The 24,668-nt window shown below is 40.0% G+C and overlaps 1 long non-coding RNA gene across 1 annotated transcript in view; it reads left to right on the forward strand.

Moving 5' to 3' along the window:
- LOC147367886 (uncharacterized) overlaps positions 1 to 23,521 on the forward strand; it is a 62,993-nt gene extending 39,472 nt beyond the window's left edge. Inside the window, exons 2-3 of the long non-coding RNA XR_015169340.1 lie at positions 387 to 411; positions 23,343 to 23,521. This is a non-coding gene — a long non-coding RNA (uncharacterized LOC147367886). The remainder of the gene's footprint in view (positions 1 to 386; positions 412 to 23,342) is intronic.
- Positions 23,522 to 24,668: the final 1,147 nt, after the last annotated feature.

Here is a 24,668-nt window from a genome sequence, read left to right on the forward strand (position 1 = left end):
TAACAGATAATAGGACCAGAACTTTTACAAACTTTTAGGCCATTTTAAAGATATTTTGTGTTTGGAAAATATGATGAGATCAGTGAATTAGGAGAAAATGAGGAGATTATAGCCTCCTAAAAGCAGAATGCAATGAGTTTCAAGAAGAATTCTAATAGTATCTCTACTATCACATTATAATACAAATATTAATTGTCCATTACTGTGATGTTCAGAAGACTATAACCTCTAGGTGAAGAGTTACCATTATTCTCCACTGTCTCTGATGCAACTAGTCCAATGCCTGATACACAGAAACATTTAATAAATATCTATGTTTTAAACCAAGTGCATTTTCAATTTAATGATTATAGAATCATTATTTATGTTAGCCTTCTCTTTTACAGGTGAAGGAGAGAAGACCAAGAGAAGGTAAGAGAGGTGCTCACAGATCTTCTGAGTCTATGCCTGGTGGTTCCTCTGCTCTTGGTAATAGAACTTGAAATTTTCAGAGTAAATGTCTGAGATCTGGGACTTTTCTACTCTTGAGTATTAGAAAAATCTGCACCTTACCTGCTGCTCATTGCTGGCTGTGAATGCACCTCTTGGTGCCAATTTTTCCTCCCCAGTCTCAGATGTCACCAACTACCCTGCTGAATTCTCTTCTTGCCAGGAACAACCTAGCTTAGGCATCAAATTTCCAGGGTAAACAAACAAAAAATTATCACTTGGAAGGAACATCTGATTATCTCAGCAGCAAATGCAATGAAAACAGAACACAGGAAAGGACAGCTGTCTACTTCATTGCTTTCATTCCAAGCTCTGATGGTTATGGAATGAGGTGGCCTTTCCACCTGGCAATGAACCATAGGGCCAGGTGGCACCAGGTGGCAAGGACTGTGGGGAAGAAGTTGGAACATCTGTGACCCACCCATTCAGGCTCTGATGAGTCTCTTCAAATCTCCAGGGTGCCCTAATCTAGCAAAAATAATAATACAATAGAGAAGGATTCTACGGATTGGGTTTGGGATTCCAACTCTATAGCTTACATGCTGGTGATCGTAAGCAAGCTGGTTTACCTCTCTGAAATACTGTTGCATTAGTGGTAAAATGTTGTCATTGTTTAGTCATTAAGGCTCCTCTGATTCTTTTGTGACCCCATAGACTGTAGCCCACCAGGCTCCCCTGTCCATGGGATTTTCCAGGCAAGAATACTAGAGTGGGTTGCCATTTCTTTTTCCAGGGGATCTCCCCAGCTCAGGGATCAGACCTGCGTCTCCTACATTGACAGGTGAATTCTTTACCATGGAGCCACCTGGGAAGCCTGGTGAAGTGTTGCTGCTGCTGCTAAGTCGCTCCAGTCGTGTCTGACTCTGTGCGACCCCATGGACTGTGGCCTACCAGGCTCCTCTGTCCATGGGATTTTCCAGGCAAAAGTACCGGAGTGGGGTGCCATTGTCTAATAACACCTAATTCACAATGTTGTCGTGCAACATAACGAAAGACTATGTGGAAAGAATTCGCTGTAGTGGAGACCATGAAATATTGGTTGACAGATGCAAAAAGTCACTTATAATGTCCAGTTTACTAGAGTTCTTCACTGGAGTTTGTAGCAAATATATATACATTTAATAGAAACATTATGTTGCATTGTAGTGTTAAAATAAGAACTGAGGCATTTTAAAAGTTTTAAAAGTTTTTTAGAGCAAAGATAAATTCAAATTGGGCAGCTTCCAATCTAGTAGAGAGAAAGGAGCCTGGAGAAGGTATACAAAATGAGTAACTTTTAACAGGAGAAAGGAAGGAAGAACAAGGAAATTATTCAAGGCAAAAACGTTAGTGCAAAGTTACTTTCCTTTAGGGGTTGGCAGGAGTCTTTAAGGCAGATGATCCCTCTAGTGATGATCAGGTGATTCCCAATTGACTGGTTGAAGATGCCATTTCTGAGAGAGCTGAAGCTGTAATTATGTTTCAGTTTGGTGACCTGGGGCTTATCATCAGTGACTCATTTGGGGGTCTGTTGTTTTGTTTTAATAGTACTGACAGGAAGATCTTTCTGTGCCCTGGGGCAGAATTTTGATATTGTTTGGTCCCCAAATCTTCTGACATTATCCAGTATTTATCTATAATCTCAGTGAGAAAATTAACCTCACTGAGAGTCTAATATTACTTATGTATAATTTGTGTACAATATATGCTATAATTAATGTGGATATGGATCTTTTGTCTTCATACTACAGGTAAGCTGGAGGGCATCCTTAATATTTTACTTGTGAGTGGGTTTTTAAGACTGGTCTCATAATTAAGTATGGTTCAGGAAAGTTCTTTTGAAAGCTGAGTGGCAGAAAGTGGTAACAGGTGAAATAGTTAGATTTTGCCTTGATTTGTGAAGAAGAGCAACGGCCATTTGACTCATAAAAAATCTTAAAAACGATCTTTCCTGTGTCTCTGAGGATAAATAAAGGAGCCAAGAGAAAGGAAGACTAGGCAGGATGCTTATGAAAGAATAAATCCCTTTGGGGAGTGTACCTAGAGGGTTAGTAAAGGCAGCACCAAGGCTAATCCAAAGGGACCTTTGTGCAAATCAGAAAAAAAAGTTACCTCTTACTTTGCACACTGCTCCCTGTCATAAAGTTATGATGAATATGCAAGTTTGTTACAACTAGGATATGAATGATGGCTGCTGGACATGTATGTAGTTCAGTGTACACAATCTTGTATTATAGTCCTTAGAACCAGGAACTTTTCATTTGGAAATTTGGGTATTTATTTGGTTGCTAAATGCTTAGAAAGAAGAGGGAGTTGTCTGTGAGTAATGCTGTCCTCTTCCCTTTAGTATCAAGTAATTTTAGGTGTGATTTTTTGATAATTCTGTTCATCATAGTTTTACCAGAATGTAGTAAGATACAGGAAGATTATATTATGAAAACATCTACTATGTACCAGACACTATGCTAATCGATGTATTATGTATTTTCTCATTTAATTCTTACAAGAATTTAAAGAAGTAGTGACATTATCCATCTCATTTCACAGATGAAGAAACTGGGAGGATAAAACCAGCAGCATGGGGGTGACTGGTATTGCACTTGAACTTGTCTGATTCTAGGGGTCACGCTAGTGAGAATGATACAACACGCACGTTAAAACCTTCTACTCCACCTCTGTCAGCAGTGCATATGGGGATCCTGGGCAAGTCATCCTTTCTCCCATGCATAAAAAGGTGGAAGCATCTTAAGTCCTTGCTCTTTAAAATGTGTTTTATAGAGAAAAGCAGAATCAGAAGCTCCTGGGGATTTGTTAGAGTTGCAGAGATTCAGCACTGAATCAGAATTAGCAGTTTTAACAGTATCCATAGGTAATTTATTTGCACGTTAAAATTTGAGAAATCTTAATATAGGTCCTTGAGTCTTTTTCCAGGACCTAAATCTAATATTCTTTGAGCCTCAGGCTATATTTGCCTGTAGTTCTTCATTACAAATAAGGCAGCGTGTTATCACCGAGAATGACAAACCCAGGTTCACATGTGAGCTACCAATATCACCTAAGTCCCCTTGGGTGGTCCCTTATTTTCTCCAGGAAACCTGAAAGCAGCTGGAGTCAGCAGCCCCGTCCTATGATCTACTGATAGGAAGATTCACCCGCCTTCCTGACTCCTAGGTCAGAGTGTAAGCTTAGAGTCATACATGTTAACATTTTAGGAAGATGCAAACCCTTCTGAGTCATATGCCTCATCTCAAGTCATAGAACCCATCCTGCCCTCTCTTCTAACCCTGAACTCAATCGTTGTATGGCACCAACAAATTTGCTTTAATGTCCCTGCTCCCTGGCTATGGCTCCGGGATGCTCTGATTAGCTGTATCCTAAGGGGTGACAAATGGATGCATGAGCTGTTTCTATTTTTATGATGGTGCTGCTCTGTGATTACATTTCGGAAGGAGGGTGAGCCTGCGGTGAAGTGTGAGTAACCTCACTCCAACCCTTTGGCAAACAAAATAAAATTTTAAAACCATCAGTGATTTGAGGCCATTTATTCTGGGTTTGGGCCACCCCTACTTTTCAAATCCTATTTTAAACTTTCCTCTGTTGCTAGCAAGCTGAGACAAATATATCATTTCCATGTCATTACTCATCCTCCTATGAGGCCACCTGTCTTCTGGACCATATCTGCAAACCAAAAGTAAACTGAGAAAACACGTCCACTCATAAGGATGCTTTTCCCAGACTCCACTGTATGTGATGTAGATGGAAATACTAAAACTGGCACAGAAATGGAAATAAGAGACAAGAAGGAGGAGAATGTAGGAGGAACACAGAGATGAAGATACAGAGACAGAAAAAGATGGGAATTAAGGGAGGAAGAAAATAGAATCAGAGGGAATGAAGAACTGAAAGTGGGGATAGTTATTTTATAGGGAAAATGTGTGGAGGAAATGATGAAGAGAAAGGAAAAAATCAAAGTAGAGGGACTTAAAATACAGTGATATTGAAGTGCGTGATAGAAAAGAGAGTAAATGTCAGCCATTAAAAAGAATGAAATAATGCCATTTGTAGTAACATGGATGGGCATACAGCATGCCACAATGAGGTAAGTCAGACAGAGAAGGGGAAATAGCATAGGATATCCCTTCTTTGTGGAATCTCAAAGGAAATGATGCAGATGAACTTACTTACAAAACAGAAAGAGACTCACAGACTTAGAGAATGGACATATGGTTGCGGGGTGGAAGAATGGGGGAAGGCACAGCTAGGAAGTTTGGGATATACATGTACACACTGCTATATTTTAAATGGATAACCAAGAAGGACCTACCGGATAGCACAGGGAGCTCTGTTCAAGGTTATGTGGCAGCCTGGATGGGAGGGGAGTTTGGGGAAGAATGGATACATGTATATGCATGGCTGAGTACCTTTGCTGTTCACCTAAAACCATCACAGCATTATTTGTTAATCAACTATATCCCAATACAAAATTAAAAAAAGAGAAAAAAACGGTAAATGTGAGTAAGAGAAAAAGATGCCAAAGAAGAAAAGAACATAAATGATGAAAAGGCTTAAAGGGTAGGATAGTCATATAATTTATCACCCAGACTTTGAGAGTAAGAGGAGGAGACTAATAATGGTACCGAGGCAATCAATGAAAATAGGCTGTCCCGTGAAAATTAGGACACGTGGTCATATCCTAGCAAAGTGTCTTTCAAAATTCTGATCAACGTAATCTCTGCTTCCCATGTGCCACTTGCTCTGAGTTGAAGCTCTGTGTGGGTCTGCCAGGTAGGGTACGCTGTACAGCCCATCCTGGAGAAAAAGCAAAAAGCTGAGCTGAGGCTAGGAGTGGTTTTCCAGGGACTAAAGCCCATGTCTAAGGAAGTTATTTAACAGAAAACCATTCCGTGGTCTCTATTGTAGCCAATAATTTGCACGTGCTCTTTCGTGATGTCTTAGAACAACACTATCAGTTAAGCATCATTATCAAAATATCACCCATTGTGGGGAAAAAATTATGAATGCCTGAAGCAGCATCCTTGGAATAAGCTAAGGTAGGTCTAATTCTGCAATGAATTTTTATTCTGCCACCAAATTATTCTGCTTTAATATTGGGTTAGCCAAAAAGTTGTTTGGCATTTTCCATAACATCCTACAGAAAAACCTGAACAAGTTTTTGGCCAACCCAACACATCATTTCTATGACCACTCTTCATTTCTATGACCACTCTCATCATTTTCCTGTAGAGCAACTTGCTCTATGGAAAGGGCAATCCCAATTTGCTGATGTGTCTTTGGCCACCTATTGTGAAGAGCTGACTCATTTGAAAAGACTCTGATGCTGGGAAAGATTGGGGGCAGGAGGAGAAGGGGACGACAGAGGATGAGATGGTTGGATGGCATCACTGACTCAATGGACATGGGTTTGGGTGGACTCGGGGAGTTGGTGATGGACAGGGAGGCCTGCATGCTGTGGTTCATGGGGTCACAAAGAGTTGGACATGCCTGAGCGACTGAACAACAACAATAAATTCTTCCTTGATGTCTCCTGCACACGACTCATCTCACACATGTTACTCAGAAGTTATCACTTTATTCCTCAAGCATTATAAGATTTTCCTTAATGGTTTCCCTGCTTCTGGTCTTGCCACCCCCACCACCCCTGAATTACAATGAGAAATTCCCCAAACATTATCAACTTGTGTGATTTTAGATAACGTTGCTATGAACTTATTCTCAGACAGTAAAGATTCTGCCTGCAACGCAGGAAGACTCAGGTTTGATCCCTGGGTTGGGACAATGCCCTGGAGAAGGGAACGGTAACCCACTCCAGTATTCTTGCCTGGAGAATCCCATGGACAGAGGAGCCTGGTGGGCTGTAGTCCATGGGGTCACAAAGAGTCAGACACTTTAAGGAGTTAGATTGCTGACCTATTTTATTAACTGCATATCTAACCCCTGCCTGCCCACCCTTCTCATTTCACTTAATACTCTCCTTCTTCTAACTACACACATCTTTCAGATTCTCAGTGATGAGCTGTATACCTCTTGGCCTCAAGCCCTTCAGATACCTTGTTCCCTCTGCTTACAACTTCTCCTTGGCTCTGATTTTGCCTGGATTATTCTTAGGCATATTTCAGATGTCAGACTCACATTCTTAAAGTAGTTTTCGTTGACTTTTCAGCCTGAGATAGACATCCCTGCTTCATGGTTTTTTGCTTTCCTAGGGTAGATTTATCACCACAATAAAGAAATCATTGACTTTTAGATTTTAATATCTCTCACAATGAAATTAAAGTCCCATGGGGGCAATTGCTACATCTCTCTTAGTCACTGTTCTATCTTCATGTATCAGCCCACAGAAAGCTCTCAAGAAATATTTGTGAAATAAATAGATGAATGAATAAATAATGAAACTACCATCCAAAGTAATTAAATGGCTTGTCCCAATTAAATGGGCTCACTAAAGGCAGAGATTGGACATTAATCTTTTTTTGTTGTTCTAATTCTATGTCTAGCATATATCTTTGAGGAGACATATTTACTCAAAATACAGTGCTGCCTCTCTGAATCTGTGTTTTGAAAGAAAGAAAGAAAGGGAGGGAGGGAGGGAAGGAAGGAAAAAAAGTGAAAAAAGAAAAAGGAAGAGGTTAGGAAGAAAATGGAAGGGTAGAGGAAGATAAATAAAGAAAAAGTAGGCCATCAGTTGTTGTTTGGTCACTAAGTTGTGTCCGAATCTTTTGTGACTCTTGGACTGTAGCCCACCAGGCTCCTCTGTCCATGGGGTTTCCCAGGCAAGAATACTGGACTGGTTGCCATTTCCTTCTACATGATGTTCAGTTAGTCAGAGGCAACCAGAGAGATAAGGCATCTCTTTTGTAGCTGCTTGATCAAGATCAAGAAAAACTCTACTAGCTAAGAAATAGACTTGGAATCATCTGGAACAAGATATGTTCACAATCACCAAGAATTTGAAAGAATTCTTAAAGGGAGGATATGTTGGTTTCTGAGCTGGTTATTCTTCCTGAGCATTTCAATCATCATAATACTAATATAGAAAAAATCAGCATTTATTCAGCTGTTCTTTATATGTTAGGTACTATTCTAAGTATTTGACACTTTTATTCTCACACACCTTAAAAATTAAATGCTATTACTATCTCAATTTTATAAGTGGGAGAAATTAAGGTACAGATGAGTTACAATAAGTGGTGAAATACTCCTTCACAGCTCTCATGTGCAAAAATTGATACTATCCATTTTTAGTGAGAATATAGAGAAAGGCACTGTCTTATACTCTGGCACTGGCGCCAGAGTATAATTTTATACAACCCTTTTATAGGGCAATTTGGCAGTAGCTATCAAAAAATTTAAATATAATATTTATCCTTAGCACAACAAATATATTTCTGCAATCAGTCACAGAAATATCCACAACACTGTACAGAACAACACACAAAACAATAATGATACTCTAAATGTATCAATCTTAGAATGGCTAAAAATACAGCCATTGTGTTAGTTTCATAATTTACCAGAAACTGACTGGCTTAAAACAACAGAAATGTATTGCCTTACAGTTCAGGCAGCTTCAAGTCCAAAGTCAAGGTTTTGGCAAGCGGTCATGCTCACTCTGAAGATGCTAGGGGAGAGTCCTTGCCTCGTTCAGCTTTTGGCGGTTCCTGGCGATGCTTGGCTTGCAGATGCATTCTTCCAGTCTCTGTCGTTCACAGCACATTGTGTTCCCCCTGTGAGTTTCTCCTTTCTGTGGGTCTCTGTGTCCAAATCCCTCTCTTCTTATAAGGACACCCTTCATTGGATTAGAGCCCACTCTAATCAAGCATGACCTTATTTTAACTAATTACATCTATAGCATTAACTTAATTTCTGAATAAGGTCACATTCTGGGGTTTTGGGTGAACATTAATTTGGAGGGAATGCTATTTAACCTATATATCCATGCTCGAGAATATTTCGTTGTGTAAATAATAGTAGTAATTATTTCAGATCGTGTCAAGTATTTTTCACTACAACTTTATTAGGAAAGAATATTTTTTATTGCTTTAACTGTGAAGGAAACTGAAGCTCACAGAATAAATCAATTGTGCAAGATGACATAGGTGTATGGAATCAAGCCTGTATCTGCCTTAAGGCAGAACCCATATTCTCAATCATGACATCATTTAACCCTGACACAAACTCAAGAAATTGTTTTTAGATTAAGGAAACAAGCTCTTTATAGTACAATACATACAATACGATGCCATGTCTGCTTAAAAATGATATCAATGACTATAGTTATGTGATATAAATATAATATAAATTATAAAAATAATAATTGATACATAGAAAAATGGGTTTTTGTTAGATGACAGTAATGGATATGAGAACAGGATGGGATGAGATGTGAGAATCACATAAAAATTTTACATGTTTCTGATTGTTTTAATTTTTTTCTGCAAACAGCATATATTGCTTTTGCAATTTTAAAAACATACTATTAGTGAGAATTCAGTTTTCACCAGTTTTAGCCATGTTTTCTTATCTTGACAATAAAAATCTTCAAGTACGAGGGTGCATTGGAGGAAAGCAGCCAATTGTGATCACACAGAGAATTTGTGTCTACAATTTAGTAGAAAACATTAAGTCCTCTTACTGGATTCTTTAAATAACAGGCATACACTTCCCTCCTTCTCTCAGTTGCTTAGTAATTGAAGAAAAATATTTGAGTAACTACTCTGCTCATTATCCTGTCTTTTCTATATTAAATATTCCATGATTGTATTTCTACATATGTTAAAAAGAAATGAGTAGATTATTACTGTATTTAGATAAAAAGAGGATAGGGGATTGGGAGAATTTTATGGTATTCATAAGAGAATAGAATGTACTTAATTTGATATTTATGGAAATATAGAGTTGTAAACTATATGAGAGATGTAAAAACTATCTAATACTTTTCTTTATGTAGTTAAGTTTTTTTTAAAAATAATTTCCACGTTTAAACCTCAAATATAGTTTTCTTATAGGCTTATTTACTTTTGTAATCCTAGAACCCAATATATTTCTTGATATGTAGTAAAGAATCTGTGTAAACTAGCTAATTAATTTCCTTAGCATCAGAACAACAACACTGCAAAGAAACCATTCACAAATAATTATAACACAATAGATACACAGTGTGTTTTTTGGAATGTGATTATGGATAATGGGTATTTTGGGGGGGATGAAGTTCTGATAAGCTTATTTTTTTTTGCTGAATATTGTCTATTTTGTTTTTGTTCTTTGTTTTTAATCAATAAGCTTTTATTAAGTTCCTTCTACATTCCAGGCACTGTGCTATTTGACTGATATACAGAGTTAATATGGCTCAGTCTCATAACTTAGTAATAACGATCCTGGATGCTTATATGAATAGCATTTATAGCTTATGAAACAATTTTAAAAACAATGAATATGACCGTTTATTGCCTTCATAATAAAAAATATATTTTTTTTTTTCGAAATATATAAATTTAGTATTTGGAAGGCACTAGACTTCTCAATATATATTTGTTTTTATGATTATCCTGGCTAACTAGGAAAGGTGAGAGAATTTGCTATCCTATCAGTACACAGAGTAGTGATGTTGACATAGCTCCTGGAGTTTAGGAGTGTGTGAGCAAACTTGTATTATCCCTGTTAAATTTAAATAAATAGGTGCAACTTAAGTAGTAGGAAAAAAATAACTGCCTTAGTAAGAGTAAATAAAACAAATATGAAACATTTTCAAAAGCATGACATGCTACACAGGAATCTACATTCTGTGGTGGAAAGAGTCTTGGACTTGGGGTTAGCCTGCCTGGATTCAAAACCTTCTTTTGTCTTGCATTGATAATCTACTTTCCAGGAAGTCACTTAGCTTTTCTTGCTGTCTCCATTACTAATTAGCTGCTCTTAATATTTTGCCTAAATACTTCATGTACTTACTTTCTAAATTAAGTGAGATAGTAGACATTGTGGGCTTTAGGTCTTTAGGTTTTCTGTAAATATTAGCAATTATCCATGTGACAAATACAAATAAATTCCCTCATCCATCACTCCCTCAGTTATTTTCCAATATCTTTTTCCTATTTCCCTGACATTTTCGTATAGCACAAAATGTTAGTATTTGCTTACTGTTTATTCATGAGTCATATCTTGTTGGCCAAGATATTGTGCTCTTGGAAAGAGTCTAATTTATACATTATTTAACCCAGAGGACATAGAATATTGCCAGGTGCATGGTTAAAAATGTGGTTAATATTTCTTAATGGATAGGCAGTAAATTTTATTTGATTTATAATAATCACAAATTATTCAGTGACATATGTAGGTATATGTTAAAAGAAAAGTTTATTTTAATATTTAATGAAAACTAACCAAATATTTAATGAAAACTAACCAAACTGTGAGGCAGCAGCGGTGGCGACTGGCCCACTAAGCGTGGCCGAGAGGAGCTACCCCACGTCTGAGGTGAGGGGCAGCGGCCCAGAGTGCCAGGTTGCAATGGCGCAGGACGGCCAAGAAGAGCTACCCGAGTCTGAGGTCAGGGGCGGCGGCCGGGAGGAGCTACCCCGCGTCCAAGGTGAGGGGCAGCAGCTAAGAGGAAATACCCTGTGAACGAAGTCAGGGGCGGTGGCTGGGAGGAGCTACCCTACACCCCTATGCCTGAGGCCAGGGGCGGTGGCTGGGAGGACCAACCCCACTTCCAAGGAGCAGTGGCTGTGCGGGCGCAGGAGGGCCTAGAGGAGCTATCCCATTTGAAGGTCAGGAAGGGCGGTGGTCAGGAGATATCCCTCGTCCAAGGTAAGGAGCAATGGCTGCGCTTTGCTGGAGCAGCCGTGAACAGATACCCATGCCCAAGGTAAGAGAAACCCAAGTAAGATGGTAGGTGGTGCAAGAGGGCATCAGAGGGCAGACACACTGAAACCACAATCACAGAAAACTAGTCAATCTAATCACACTAAGACCACAGCCTTGTCTTACTCAGTGAAACTAAGCCATGCCCTTGGGGCAAACCAAGATGGGTGGGTCATGGTGGAGAGGTCTGACAGAATGTGGTCCACTGGAGAAGGGAATGGCAAACCACTTTGGTATTCTTGCCTTGAGAACCCCATGAACAGTATGAAAAGGCAAAATGATAGGATACTGAAAGAGGAACTCCCCAGGTCAGTAGGTGCCCAATATGCTACTGGAGATCAGTGGAGAAATAACTCCTGAAAGAATGAAGGGATAGAGCCAAAGCAAAACGAATACCCAGCTGTGGATGTGACTGGTGGTAGAAGCAAGGTCCAATGCTGTAAAGAACAATATTGCATAGGAACCTGGAATGTCAGGTCCATGAATCAAGGCAAATTGGAAGTGCTCAAACAAGAGATGGCAAGAGTGAATGTCGACATTCTAGGAATCAGCAAACTGAAATGTACTGGAATGGGTGAATTTAACTCAGATGACCATTATATCTACTACTGAGGGCAGGAATCCATCAGCAGAAATGGAGTAGCCATCATGGTCAAAAAAAGAGTCCAAAATGCAGTACTTGGATGCAATCTCAAAAAAAACCAGAATGATCTCTGTTCATTTCCAAGGCAAATCGTTCAATATCACAGTAATCCAAGTCTATGCCCCAACCAGTAATGCTGAAGAAGCTGAAGTTGAACGGTTCTATGAAGACCTATAAGACCTTTTAGAACTAACACCCCAAAAAGATGTCCTTTTCATTATAGGGGACTGGAATGCAAAAGTACGAAGTCAAGAAACACCTGAAGTAACAGGAAAATTTGGCCTTGTAATATGGAATGAAGCAGGGCAAAGACTAATAGAATTTTGCCAAGAAAATGCACTGGTCATAACAAACATCCTCTTCCAACAACACAAGAGAAGACTCTACACATGGACATCACCAGATGGTCAACATCGAAATCAGATTGATTATATTCTTTGCAGCCAAAGATGGAGAAGCTCTATACAGTCAACAAAAACAAGACCAGGAGCTGACTGTGGCTCAGATCATGAACTTATTACCAAATTCAGACTGAAATTGAAGAAAGTAGGGAAAACCACTAGACCATTCAGACATGACCTAAATCAAATCCCTTATGATTATACAGTGGAAGTGAGAAATAGATGTAAGGGCCTAGATCTGATACATAGAGTGCCTGATGAACTATGGAATGAGGTTCGTGACATTGTACAGGAGAGAGGGATTAAAACCATCCCCATGTAAAAGAAATGTCAAAAAGCAAAATGGCTGTCTGGGGAGGCCTTACAAATAGCTGTGAAAAGAAGAGAAGCAAAAAGCAAAGGAGAAAAGGAAAGATATAAGCATCTAAATGCAGAGTTCCAAAGAATAGCAAGAAGAGATAAGAAACCCTTCTTCAGCGATCAATGCAAAGAAATAGAGGAAAACAACAGAATGGGAAAGACTAGAGATCTATTCAAGAAAATTAGAGATACCAAGGGGACATTTCATGCAAAGATGGGCTCCATAAAGGACAGAAATGGTATGGACCTAACAGAAACAGAAGGTATTAAGAAGAGGTGGCAAGAATACACAGAAGAACTGTACAAAGAAGGTCTTCACGACCCAGATAATCAGGATGGTGTGACCTAGAGCCAGACATCCTGGAATATGAAGTAAAGTTGGCCTTAGAAAGCATCACTATGAACAAAGCTAGTGGAGGTGACAGAATTTCAGTTCAGCTATTCCAAATCCTGAAAGATGATGCTGTGAAAGTGCTGCACTCAATATGCCAGCAAATTTGGAAAAGTCAGCAGTGGCCACAGGACTGGAAAAAGTGAGTTTTCATTCCAATCCCAAAGAAAGGCAATGCTAAAGAATGCTCAAACTACCACACAATTGCATTCACACGCTAATAAAGATCTAGGCCCTTACATCTATTTCTCACTTCCACTGTATAATCATAAGGGATTTGATTTAGGTCATGTCTGAATGGTCTAGTGGTTTTCCCTACTTTCTTCAATTTCAGTCTGAATTTGGCAACAAGGAGTTCATTGTCTGAGCCACAGTCAGCTCCTGGTGTTGTTTTTGCTGACTGTATAGAGCTTCTCCATCTTTGGCTGCAAAGAATAAAATCAATCTGATTTTGATGTTGACCATCTGGTGATGTCCATGTATAGAGTCTTCTCTTGTGTTGTTGGAAGAGGGTGTTTGTTATGACCAGTGCATTTTCTTGGCAAAACTCTATTAGTCTTTGCCCTGCTTCATTCCATTTTCCAAGGCCAAATTTTCCTGTTACTTCAGGTGTTTCTTGACTTCGTACTTTTGCATTCCAGTCCCCTATAATGAAAAGGACATCTTTTTGGGGTTTTAGTTCTAAAAGGTCTTATAGGTCTTCATAGAACCATTCAACTTCAGCTTCTTCAGTGTTACTGGTTGGGGCACAGCCTCTTGATGAAAGTGAAAGTGGAGAGTGAAAAAGTTGGCTTAAAGCTCAACATTCAGAAAACGAAGATCATGGCATCCAGTCCCATCACTTCATGGGAAATAGATGGCGAAACAGTGGAAACAGTGTCAGACTTTATTTTTTGGAGCTCCAAAATCACTGCAGATGGTGACTACAGCCATGGAATTAAAAGACGCTTATTCCTTTGAAGGAAAGTTATGTCCAACCTAGATAGCATATTCAAAAGCAGAGACATTACTTTGCCAACAAAGGTCCATCTAGTCAAGGCTGTGGTTTTTCCTGTGGTCATGTATGGATGTTAGAGTTGGACTGTGAAGAAGGCTGAGTGCCAAAGAATTGATGCTTTTGAACTGTGGTGTTGGAGAAGACTCTTGAGAGTCCCTTGGACTGCACGGAGATCCAACCAGTCCATTCTGAAGGAGATCAGCCCTGGGATTTCTTCGGAAGGAATGATGCTGAAGGTGAAACTCCAGTACTTTGGCCACCTCGTGCGAAGAGTTGACTCATTGGAAAGACTCTGATGCTGGGAGGGATTGGGGGCAGGAGGAGAAGGGGACGACAGAGGATGAGATGGCTGGATGGCATCACTGACTCGATGGATGTGAGTCTGAGCGAACTCCAGGAGTTGGTGATGGACCCGGAGGCCTGGTGTGCTGCGATTCATGGGGTCGCAAAGAGTCGGACACGACTGAGTGACTGAACTGAACTGAACTGGACCAAATTTTATTTGACTTGCAATAGTTATTTTAGTTACTAAAGTGATAAATGCGTATTATTATCATTATCACCATCAAAACAATTGAAAAATCCTATCAGTAAAGGAGAGATAAAACAGAGAAAACAAATACCCACAATGCCATGTTTTCAGAGACAGCAGATCTTATCATCTTAGGGTGTGACTTTCATGGTCCTCTGTGACTATCTGGGGCCAGGACAGCACAGTGGGAGTCAGTCTGGGCTCTCACCTATGATGTGATTAAAACATTGGACTGCTTATGCAACACTTGTGAACTTGATTTTCTCATCTTAAAATGGGAATAATAATATTTACTCATGAAGTTATTGAGGATTGAGGAGACAGTGGATGTGAATTCCTCAGTGGACTACTGATTTTTCCCCTGTATCTAAGCATCTCCATGTGTCAATGAACAAACTTCACCACACTGGATTAAATGACAACAGAATATTCCAATGGTGTTTAGGTAAATGGATGTGAAGTATGTGTGAGATCCCTCCTAAATTTACCACTTGCAGATTGCACTCCATACTTTCTTTCCACTGGGTGATTTCTCAGCTGGAGTCTTTGGAGATGCACTTCCACAGCTGCTTCTTCGTTATGACTCCTGTCCCGTGAAGATCCCGTCTCTCAGTGCCTCCTTACAACACACCTATAAAGATAAACTCTGGGCCAAGAATGTAATATTCACTCAGAAAAGTCTGTCTGCTAGCATGTTTCCTGAGTTGCCATCACTCCTGCTCTGTTGAGCTGATAAGATAGACAGCAAAGGGCCAAAGTTTTTTTTTTTTTTTTTGGCTCTAGTCTTTTCAAATTACCCACTGTTCCGGTTGGGAGGGGATATTATGAGGTAGGAAATTCAACATGCTGGTGGCAATTCTCAACCTTTAAGTAGTCCAGAAAAATGTATTTCTGATAAGTGGGGGCAAAGTTCCTTGTTGTACGGATTGCAAGGAGACAGTTTTTTCTATATTCACAAGTACTGGGTTAAGTCCCAAGGAGCTGTTATTTAAGAGAATGATTGCCACTTAAGAGGATGACTTGTTTCAGTTCTAAAATTAGCACACAGAATCTGAGGTTGGTACCTCTGAATCTGATTCCTGACTTTGCAACTTATTAGCTGTGTGATCCTGTAAAAATGCATTAACTTCTCTAAGCCATAGTTTCTTCAGATACAAGATGGTTCTAATAATACCTACCCAACTTACTCCTGGGGATGTTGCAAAGAATAAGGGTAAAAAGATCTGTGATATGATTATACATTATTAAATGCTTACAAAATGCCAGGTTCCCTAATCTTCTAGTAAAAACATGTTGATTTTTTTTTTAAGAACAATATACTCTCTACAATGAGAAGTTCAGGTGGTTCAACAACCCACTTCTCTAAGGGTTGAAGTCAAGTACAATCAGTGTATTCTGTCCTTATGCTACTGGACTGATTTTAATAAACTATATTGGGATAAAACTTTTACTTAAGGACACATTTTTTGCTCACTGGATTTGCTGTGGCCAGTAAGGTCCAAGCCTGTAGTTGCTGCGAACACCACCTACAGGGACTCTACTAGCGTTGTGGTGGTGGTGGGGGTTTAGTCGCTAAGTCGTGTCCGACTCTTGCGACCCCATGGACTATAGCCCACCAGCTTCCTCTGTCCATGGGATTTTCCAGGCAAGAATACTGGAGTGGATTGCCATTTGCTTCTCCAGGGGATCTTCCTGACCCAGGAATCGAACCTGGGTCTCCTGCATTGCAGGCAGATTTTTTACTGACTGAGCTATGAGGGAAGCCCATGACCAACCCAAAGATAAAGTGTTAAGAAATAACATTGTCTGGGTCTCTAGTCCCCCCTGGTGGCTCAGACAGTAAAGTGTTTGCCTTCAATGCAGGAGACTGGGTTCGATTCCTGGGTCGGGAAGATCCCCTGGAGAAGGAAATGGCAATCCACTCCAACACTCTTGCCTGGGAAATCCTGTGGACAGAGGAGCCTGATAGGCTACCGTCCATGGGATCACAAAGAGTCAGACACAACTGAGCGACTTCATTTCACTTCTAGTCCCCCTCAAATTGCATCAATCAGTATTTTTCTTTGGCCCTTAACCAGTATGTGTTGTATTTTCTATCACTTGTAACTAAATGAATCCAGACTAATAGAAGTATTATCATGGTTTTCTTTTTCAGAAAAACAAAATGAATCTAAAAGAAATTGGGTTAGTTGACCAGTGCTTATAAGCTGGGAAGTGGGGCATCGAGGCAGTTTGTCAGAGTGATTTCTAAAGGCTAGAGTAGGGGGTTCAGGGTTAGTTTCACCACCCATTAACTGTAGGATATTAGGTAGGGTGTTTACATTTTCTGAGTTGCAGTTTCTTTCTTTTTAGAGTGAGAGTCATGCTCTCTACCTCACAGACTTCTGGTCTGAAATTATATATATATAATTATTTTTATATATTTATATTTATAATTATATATATATATATGAGTGAGTGAGTGAAGTTGCTCAGTTGTGTCTGACTATTTGCGACCCCATGGACTGTAGCCCACCAGGCTCCTCCATCCATGGGATTTTCCAGGCAAGGGTACTGGAGTGGGTTGCCGTTTCTTTCTCTAGGGGACCTTCCCAACCTAGGGATCGAACCCGGGTCTCCTGCATTGCAGGCAGATGCTTTACCATCTGAGCCACCAGGGGAGCCATATATATATACAATTTTATACTTTACACTAAACAATTATTAGCTGTAATAATACTAATAGCTTGCTAAAAGCTATTTAATAACATTGGCAATTGTGTAGTGATAATTATTGTGATTTGGGATTCAAATCCATGACTCTGATACTGTATCTTAACCACTGTGACTTTTATTAGGATGGGCAGTACAAAGGGCGCAAAGGGAGGGATATGAGGCCTTGAATGGAAATAAGAAAGAAGAGATGAAAGCCTGGATGGCTCTCATATCTGTAACCCAGACCTGAGGCCCTAGGAATCGCTGCTCGACTCTCGTAACTAGATGGTACCAGTGCAAATGGAGTGAAGCAAGGGAAGAGACCTTTCAGGTTTTTGAAGCTTAACTGGTTTGTTGGCAGCCATTTGGAAACACCTCCATAAATTTCAGTATGACTAAGATGACCGCCTCCCTGGAGAGCTCATCCAGTCCCCACTTATGTGAATTCCTCTGAGGGCAGAGTGGCAGCATGGAATGGTGCAGACGCCACCTTAAATCACCAGCTTCCTGCTCCAGTCCAGCTGCTCGCCTGTTTCAGAGGCAGCCTGGGACACTGCATCACTGTCCCTGAGCAGCTTGGGGGACGATGGATGACACGGTCACAATCAGACAGCTGCTGAGGCCTCTGTTTGTTTCTTTGTGGGAGCTGAGTTCTCCTGCTAATACCTCATTTCTTAAGAAAAGAATGGCCACTCTAACAGCAATTTCACATAAAGATATGTAAGATTTGAATGATGAATTCCAAAGTGATCACCACCCCCTGCTCCTACTTCCCAGTCCAAAGCTAAAACCCAAGTGTGATTGTAATGAGTACAATTAATGGTTAAGAGCATAGAGCTTGTGGTCAGACTGCAGTAAAAACTAAACCATCTCTACTAGGCTTATTAACTCTGATGATCAAGGATGACTTTCTTAACTATCTTCACTTCTGTCCTCTGCTACTTAACTCTCAAGACTTGTAGCAGTTAACTGTTGCCACAATAATATTGCACAGATGGAGTTAGCAGTGGCTTAAAACAAAATCACTTATTCTCAAAAATCACAGGGTTTTGGCGGAAGGAGGCTGGACTAAGCCAGGATCTCTTCTTCAGGCTATAACATTGGAGGCAGCTCTGCTTCATTCTGTTGGTTGTCCGTTTGGCTGGTTCTGTTCCACTGGTCTCCTTTTCCCTGGGTCAGCAGGTTGACTAGTACTCATTCTTCCCCTGAAATGGCAGATGCAAAAGAAATCATGGAAAACATACGATGCCTTTTCAAGCCAAGGTTTAGACTGGCACATGGCTATTTAGATGTTATGAAAACACCCAGATGAGCTTTTTGGCTAACTCAGTACAATCACTGACACTTCTCACATAGCCTCTCTTCCATATTAAGGGGAACAAGTACACACTGGATCCTTCTCACGCTTCAGATCTCTCTGACTCCTCTTCTGTACCAACTGGGAAAAAAGCTCTCTGCTTTTAGGGACTCAAGTGACTGCAACTGGTTTGCCATGATAATACAAGATAAGGTAATCCCATCCATATATTAAAGTCAACTGTGTCATATAACATAGCAAAATATAATCATATCCTGATAATTATATATCATCATGATCACAGATCCTGGAGATTACTGTAGGGCAGTGCATCTTTAGGTGGCCATTATAGAAGTGCAGCCTATCCCAATGTCCGATACAAAATGGGACTAAATTTTCCTAACCCACTATAGTATTGCAGAGTATACAGTTGTTGTACTTGATATATGTTAGGTTCTAAGTAAATATTGTCAATTATTAAACAGATGGCTATTCTAAAGCATTGTAAAAGGTTTCCCAAGACTTATAAAATTCAGCACATATTATGAACAAAGCTATGAACAAAGCTATGTCCACTATGAACAAAACTGTGGAGGCAATGGAATTCCAGTTGAGCTATTTCAAATCCTAAAAGATGTTGTGATGAAAGTGCTGCCCTCAATATACCAGGGAATTTGGAGTGATCAGTAGTGGTCACAGGACTGGAAAAGGTCAGTTTTCATTCCAGTCCCAAAGAAAGGCATTGCCAAAAAATGTTCAAACTACTGCACAATGGCATTCATCTCACACCCTTGCAAAGTAATGCTCAAAATTCTCCAAGTCAGGCTTAACAGTACGTGAACTGTGAACTTCCAAGTGTTCAAGCTGGATTTAGACAAGGCAGAGGAACTAGAGATCAAGTGGCCAACATCCATTGGATCACAGAAAAAGCAAAAGAGTTCCAGAAAAACTGCTACTTCTGCTTTATTGACTACACCAAAGCCTTTGACTCTGTGCATCACAACAAACTGGAAAATTATGAAAGAGATGTGAATATCAGGCCACCTGATCTGCCTCTTGAGAAACCTGTATGCAATTCAGGAAGCAACAGTTAGAATTGGACATGGAACAACAGACTGGTTCCAAATTGGGAAAGGAGTACATCAAGGCTGCATATAGTCACTCTGCTTATTTAACTTATATGCAGAGTACATCATGTGAAATGCCTGGAAGAAGCACAAGCTGGAATCAAGATTGCCAGGAGAAATATCAATAACCTCAGATATACAGATGACACCACCCTTATGGCAGAAAGTGAAGAGGAACTCAAAAGCCTCTTGATGAAGGTGAAAGTGTGCCGGGGTCCAGCCCCGGTGGATCCAGGGAATTCGAAGTGGGGATGGCGTTGGCGAGGATCAGGAAACAATTGCTTAATTAAACATTAATTAAGGATATAAAGAGTGGTTAAATAAGGATAGCTCAGTGAGAAAATCTAGTGGAGAAAAGAGGCTGAATAACTTGGTTTACGTGGAAAGCTAATAAAATTCTAAAATAAGGAATTTGTGTCACCTACGTAGGCCGCAGGCATCCTCCCGTTCTCCCGAAGGAGAGGAGACACGAAGGCCTCCCCAGTCAGATCTTAGAAGCCCAGGCATAATTAGTAGGCTTGACGAGCCTCCATGTTCAAGATGGGAATTTAGCCAGAAGGTGAGAGAAAGAACGACATAGGGAGACCAAGCTTCGGTGAACAAGGCCCGCACTTTTTTTTCCAAAGTAGTTTTTGTACCTTAAGTTATGCATAGAGGATAATGGGGGAAGGGGTAGAGTCAGCAGTAAGCCAGGCTTTCTTCCTGCAAACTTATCATATGCAAAAGTTTAGGTGATTTACATCATCTTCTGGCCCAGAGGCCTGTTAACATTTTAAGACCCTTTCTTCAGAAAACTTATTTTTCTCTAAAGGTGATTAGTCAGGCGCCACCCTCCAAAAGCATTAGATAAAGTTGCATTCCTATAGAGCAAAGGTGTGGTGGGCTATAACAAGAAAAAGAATTAACTCAAGGGTCCAAGGTTACAAACATCAAAGCTACTACTTACACCAATTATATTAATCAATACACTGCCGGGGACACAGCAGGTAAGGGATATGGAAACTTAGCAGCAAATATTGGCCCAACAAGTGAAAAACCCTTCACCAATACAATTTCTAATCAATCTTTTAACTGCTCAAAGGAATCTGTATTTAGACAGTTTAGAACACGTCATGCCTCTCACGGTTGGGAGGCTCTGAACAATCACATGTGGCCGGAAAAACCTATTCAGGCAGGCTAGAGGACTTCCAAAGGAGTTTGTAGGTTGAAATACTATCACACCCAGGAACTTTATTAACTGGAGCTGTAAGTTAACTCTTTTTTCAGAGAGAGGTAGTGGGGGACAGCCCCCTGTAAAGTCAGAGGTATAGGTGAGAGCACAAAGCAGAAAATAAGCAGACTCTGGTTTGGGGGGTAGATGCTCGAGAATTTCCAGGGGGACTCCTGAGGCTCGGTCCTGCCTTTGCGTATGCCGAGCCTCCTTCCTCATGACCTTTGCCACGGGCAGAATTCCTCACGCTGGCTCACGGCAAAAGTGGAGAGTGAAAAAGTTGGCTTAAAACTCAACATTCAGAAAACTAAGATCATGGCATCTGGTCCTATCACTTCATGGCAAATAGATGGGGAAACAATGGAAAGAGTGAGAGATTTTATTTTCTTGGGCTCTAAAATCACTGAAGATGGTGACTGAAGCCATGAAATTAAAAGATGCTTGCTCCTTGGAAGAAAACCTATGACCAACCTAGACAACATATTAAAAAACAGAGACATTACTTTGCCAACAAAGGTCCATGTAGTCAAATCTATGTAGTCATATACAGATATGAGAGTTGGAATTTAAAGAAAACTGAGCACAGAAGAATTGATGCTTTTGAACTGTGGTGTTGGAGAAGACTCTTGAGAGTCCCTTGGACTGCACGGAGATCCAACCAGTCCATCCTAAAGGGACTCAGCCCTGAATATTCATTGGAAGGACTGATTCTGAAGCTGAAACACCAATACTTTGGCCACCTGATGTGAAGAACTAACTCATTTGAAAAGACCCTGATGCTGGGAAAGATTGAAGATGGGAGTAGAAGGGATGACAGAGGATGAGATGGTTGGATGGCATCACTGACTTGATGGACATGAGTTTGAGCAAGCTCTGGGATTTACTGATGAACAGGAAAGCCTGGCATGCTGCAGTCCATGGGGTTGCAAAGAGTCGGACTCGACTGAGTGACTGAACTGAACTGACATATGTGTGTATATGTATATATATATATATATATATATTCTTTAATCTTTTCAGATGCCCCGAAAGATACAGCCTGGTAATAGTATTTGAAACTCACTTGAATCAAGCTAATAATTAAATTGTAATATTAGATCTCAAAAGAGCTCAGTTGGCAGAAAAAAAAAAAAAAAAAGTGCTTTAAACAAATTTTAAAAGGACGAATGTAAAGTCCTGAATTTAGATTCTTAGAAACATCTTTATGTATAAGGAAATGAGACTTACCAGTAGCCCATATGAAAAATTAGTTGTCAAGTTCAATGTGTATCAGAAGAATAAAAAAGCTGCTCCCAAAACTAAAACAATTTAAGGCTGCATTAAAGAAATATAATGTCAGCCTCCAGGTAGGAGATAGCTCTGCTTTATGGTTCCTGTTCAAACCACGCCAGGTTTCAGAGAGCATGATTTGAAAGGGATTTAGACAAATAGAAACAGATAAAGAGGAGAAAAATCATGATATGTATAGTCTTCCAATTATGCCAGATGGGCAAGTTTAGTCTGATATGATTAGGCTCAAGGAGCACAACCAGAAATATAGACATTACCAGGAGATAAACTGACTTGAATGCATCAATATAATGAAGAGCAGTCTCAGAGGTGGTAGGAGCAGGGAAGGGGAGTGATTGTTTATCACGTACAAGTTTCTTTTTGGGGTGGTGGAAAAACTGTAGAAGTAAATAGTAGTGATGTTTGGATAACATTATGAATGTGCTTAATGTTACTGAATTGCATATTTTAAAATAGTTTAGAAGTTTGCTACATGTTTTTCCACAATCAACATTTTACTTTTTAAGTTTAAAAAACTTTTTAGTAATTAAAAAAATATATTTATTTATTTTTGGTTGTGCTGGGTCTTTGTGCAAGGGCTTTCTCGAGTTGTGGTGAGCAGGGGTCTCTCTTCATCGCGGTGCAGAGAATTTTCACTGTGGTGGCTTCTCTTGTTGCGGAGCACAGGCACATGAGCTTCAGCAGCTGCAATGTTTGGGCTCCAGGGTGCCCAGTATTCCTGGTGCACTCATTGATTGCTCTGCAGCTTATGGAATCCTCCAAGACCAGGGGTCAAACCTGTGTCCCCTGCATTGGCAAGTGGATTCTTATCTACTGTACCACCAGGGAAGTCCTAACACCATTTTAAAATAAAATAGTTAAATGGCAAATTAATATCATATATATTTTGCCTAATAAGAATTAATGTAACAACCTCCTTAATGTTGGCTTGATCCTAATTGTGCATCAGAATCATCTGGAAGGACTTATAAAAATATATGCTCAACACATTACACTAAAAATTCCTATTCAGAAAAAACCTACAGTGATGTTTAATAATTCATTTGTTTAACAGATACTTATTGAAGACGTAACTTGCCAGCAGAAGTCTGCTATCACTGACCTGGAACATGGACTATCTTTTGGGAACCACTAACCTCGAAGCTTGAGTTTTCTATTAGTGCAAGCACTCAAGCAGTGACATTGGTGATGCAATTCCAGATTAAAAAATGAGTGAGCCTAGGGGATCTATTATTTCTTGTCTGACTCTCAAAATTATTTGAATTGATAACATTGTAAGAAATCAATCACAGGTTTGTTGTATAACTGACTCCAATTAGAAAGTGAAAAAGTCTTCCATTTCTTCTCTGTGCAAATAATATGGTGCCCAAATTCATCTCAAACTTCAGGCAAAAGAGCCATGCTCATTTTCCAAAGTCTCCATTTGTGATGCTTAAGTGTCTATTAGTGGGTGCTTGAGTTAATGTTGCATAGTGATTCAGAGCATGGGTTTGCTACCACATGGATTCAATAGCGAGTTAAGCTTTTACTATCTTTTTGTTTGTTTGTTTGTTTAATCTACCTGTGCTAGATCAGGTTCCTTGAGAATACACCCAGACTCTGAAATTAGTGTGTACGAGACTGGCTAATAGTAGTCTTGAGAACAACATTCATGAGGGGTGAGGGATGAGGGAAGCAGAATTGGCAAGAGGGAGAAGTTGAACTGCAATGAATTTGCAGCAAAGGTCTCAGCCCATCCTGTGAGGACTCTTGGGGCTGAAATGACACCTGAGTATTGTCCTGTGCGGAGACTGGGGTGAGGACTTCATATCCAATAGAGTCTAGTAGATTTTCAAAATGGTGAGCACTAGTTTGAATTTTCAGTTGCTGGCTGTGAGTGAGTGAAAGTCACTTAGTCGTGTTCAACTTTTGTGACCCCACGAAACTATACAGCCCATGAATTCTCCAGGCTGGAACATTGGAACGGATAGCCTATCCCTTCTCCAGGGGATCTTCCCGACTCAGAAATCAAACCTGAGTCTCCTGCATTGCAGGCGGATTCTTTACCAGCTGACCTATCAGGGAAACTAGGGAGTCGGCCTGTCCATTGAAGCTTTGAAGCCAGGCATTGACTTTTCCATTCTAGCTATAAAAGTCCTAGATGGCATCTTCTTCCCATAAAAAGCTGTTTCATCTACATTGAAAATTGGTTGTGTAGTGAAGCCACTTGCAGAAATGATCTTAGCTAGCTAAATCTTCTAGATAAATTGTTGCAACTTCTGAATTGCACTTGCTGCTTCACCTGTGCTTTGAGATTATGGAGAAGACATCTTTCTTTAAACTTCATGAACCAACCTCTGATAGCTTCTAACATCTTCTGGAGCACCTTCATCTCTCTCAG

Source organism: Bos grunniens, chromosome 8 (genome assembly GCF_055505025.1).
Source record: "Bos grunniens cultivar Pamir isolate PY7600 chromosome 8, Bosgru_T2T1.0, whole genome shotgun sequence".
Taxonomy (NCBI): domain Eukaryota; kingdom Metazoa; phylum Chordata; class Mammalia; order Artiodactyla; family Bovidae; genus Bos; species Bos grunniens.